At 36.4% G+C, this 3,273-nt stretch overlaps 1 pseudogene; it reads left to right on the forward strand.

The window, feature by feature from the left end:
• Positions 1-2,106: 2,106 nt before the first annotated feature.
• On the forward strand, positions 2,107-2,498 carry LOC115298795 (annotated as a pseudogene).
• The last annotated feature ends 775 nt before the right edge of the window (positions 2,499-3,273 follow it).

Genomic DNA, 3,273 nt, shown 5'->3' on the forward strand with positions numbered 1-3,273 from the left:
GAAGGTTGAAGGGGAAGGGGGAGGGGGGAAAAGAGGTGGTGGTGATGGTGGAGGGCACTGAAGGGGAAGAGAACTGGGTGTTGTATGGAAAACAATTTGACAATAAAATATTATGGAGGAAAAAAATAATAAATAATATCCAGAGTTTCATAACACAAAACCCCAAAATACAAAATTTCAATAAAACATCATACACCTCACCTGGAACCAGGAATATATCAAACTAAATTACAAACAAACAAAAAAACAAGGCAATCAATAGCTAGCTGCAAACCTGAGATGATAGAGATGTTAGATCTATCCGACAAAGATTAAAGTAACCATGATTTAAAAAATACTTCAATGAGCAAAGGTAAAAACATGTTTGAATCATAGGAAAATAAAAATTCTTAGCAAAGAAAAAGAAAACTAAGGATGGACCAAATGAGAATTTTAAAATTAAAAAATATAATAACCAAAATAAAAACTCAGTGGATGGGCTCAACACCAGAATGAAGGATCAAACAGAAAGAACCAATGAACTGCAAGATAGAACAATAGACATTACTCTATTTGAACAACAAAGAGAAAATAGACCAAAAAAAAAAAAAAGATCCATAGAAATCTGTGGAATCATAACAAAAGATCTAACATTTATGTCATCAAAGTCCAAGAAGAGAAAGAGCGAATGGTTAAAAAAGTACTTGAAGAAATAATGGCTGAAAACTTCCCAAAGATGGGAAAATACACACACCTACATATTCAATAATCTGACTGAACCCCAGAAAGGATAAATTCAAAGACATCTAAACTAAAACATATAGGTACACTTTTGAAAACTAAAGACAAATTTAAAATCTTGAAAACAGGGGGAGAGAAAACCTTACCTATTAGAGAAAAACAATTCAAATGATGGATTTCTCATTGAAAGTGGTACAAGTCAGAAAGTGTGACACAACACTTTTAAAATACTTAAAGAAAAGAACTCTGAACCCAGAATTCTATATCCCACAAAAATACCCTTTAGGAATGAGGGGAAAATCAAGACACTATCAGATATAGGAAAACTAAGAAGTTGTCACCAACTGAAAGAATGCTTAAAAGAAGTTAACCTAAACAGAAAGGAAGGCACGAAAAAAAAGCTAACTTGTAGCATTAGAAAAGATGAAAAAATATGGTAAAGAAACATATAGTTAAATCTATTAGCTTTTCCTCTCTTTTTTGAGGTTTCTAGAACATGTTTGACAACTGAAGCAAAACGATGAACAGTGATATGGTTATACATGTATGTAGAAGAAATATTTAAGACAATTATAACGAGGGGAGTGTGAAGGAAAACAAAGGACAGTGCGGTTTCTATACTCCCCTCAGACTAATAAATTGACATCAGTAGACTGTGATAAGTTCTGTATGTATGATGTAATACTTAGAACAATCCCTAAAAAAGCTACACAAAGAGATGCATGATAAATACACAAAAATGGAATTCTAAAAATATTCAAGCAACCTATAGGAAGGCAGGAAGGAAAATACAAAAATGAAAACAGGACAAACAGAAAATAAAAAATGACAACTTAAGCTCTAAAATATCAATAACTACCTTAAATGTAAATGATCTAAATACAAATTAATAGAAATGATCAGGGGCACCTGGGTGGCTCAGTCAGTTAAGTTTCCAATTTTGGCTCAGATCATGATCTCAAGATTTGTGAGTTTGAGTGCCATATCAGGCTCTGGGCTGACAGCTCAGAGCCTAGAACCTGCTTGGGATCCTGTGTCTCCCTTTCTCTCTGTGCCCCTCCCCTCCTCATGCTCTGTCTCTCTCTGTCTCTCAAAAATGAATAAACATTGAAAAATTTGTTTTAATTGACAGAAATGGTCAGAGTGAATTAAAAACACAACCCAACTATATTATGTCTATAAGAAACTCACTTCAAATATAATGATATAGTCAGGTTGACAGTAAAAGAATGGGGAAAGAGACATTATGCAAACATCAATTAAAAATATTAAGTAGTAGGGTTCCTAGCCACTGCAGCGGCCACAGTGACTTGCTCACACCAGTGCCACCTATTGCTCGCTGAGCCCCAGCCTAAGAAGTGGGATAAGTTAGGAGGTCTCTACGCCATGACTCCTACAAAACAGACTGCAAATCCACTCGTGGTAAAGCACCGAGGAAGCAAATGGATACAAAAGCTGCTCTCAGGAGGCGTGAAGAAACCTAATTGGTACAGCCCTGGTACTGTGGCACTTTGTGAAATTCATTGCTACCAGAAGTCTACTGAACCCTTCTGATTCCCTAACTTCCTTTCCAGTGGCTGGTACAAGAAATTGCTCAGGACTTCAAAACTGATATGTGTTTTAAGAACCCAGCTATCAGTGCTTTTCAGGAGGCAAGTGAGACCTATCTGGTGGGCCTTTTTGAAGAAACCACCATTTGTACTATCCATGCCAAATGTGTGACAATTTTACCAAAAGACATCCAGCCAGCACACAGCATAAGTGGAGAACGTGCTTAAGAATCCACTATGATGGAGGTGCCTGGGGGGCTCAGTTGGTTGGCTGTGGGACTCTTGATTTTGGCTCAGGTCATAATCCCAGAATTGTGGGATTGAACTCTGCACAGGGCTCTGTGCTAAGTGTGGAACCTACTTAGAATTCTCTCTCTCCCTCTCTCTGCTCCTCCCCTGCTCTCTCTCTCTCTCTCTCTCTCTCTCTCTCTCTCTATCAAAATAAATATTTTTTAAAAGATTCTCTCTCTCTCTCTCTCCCTCTGCCCCTGTCCCCTGCCTATGCTCTCTCTCTAAAGTAAAAAAAAGTAAAAAATATATTTTTTAAAAAATCCACTGTAATGGAAGACATTTCATTCTTTAAAAAAAGAATTCTTGGGCATTTAGGAGGGCACTTGTTGAGATGAGCACTGGGTGTTGTTTGATGAACCATGGGAATCTACCCCCAAAACCAAGAGCACACTTTACACACTGTATGCTAGCCAATTTGACAATAAATTATATTTTTAAAGAATAATAAAATAAAATAATTAAATTACATTTTAAAAATTCTCTGGTCAACTAATCTTCAACAAAGCAGGAAAGAATATCTAATGGAAAAACAGTCTCTTCAACAAAAGGTGTTGAGAAAACTGGATGGCAACATATGAAATAATGAAACTGGACCACTTTCTTACACCATAACACAAAAATAAATTCAAAATGGATAAAAGACCTAAATGTAAGACAGGAAACCATAAAAATCCTAGAGGAGACAGGCAGCAACTTCTCTGACCTGAGCCAG

Source organism: Suricata suricatta, chromosome 8, assembly GCF_006229205.1.
Source record: "Suricata suricatta isolate VVHF042 chromosome 8, meerkat_22Aug2017_6uvM2_HiC, whole genome shotgun sequence".
Taxonomy (NCBI): domain Eukaryota; kingdom Metazoa; phylum Chordata; class Mammalia; order Carnivora; family Herpestidae; genus Suricata; species Suricata suricatta.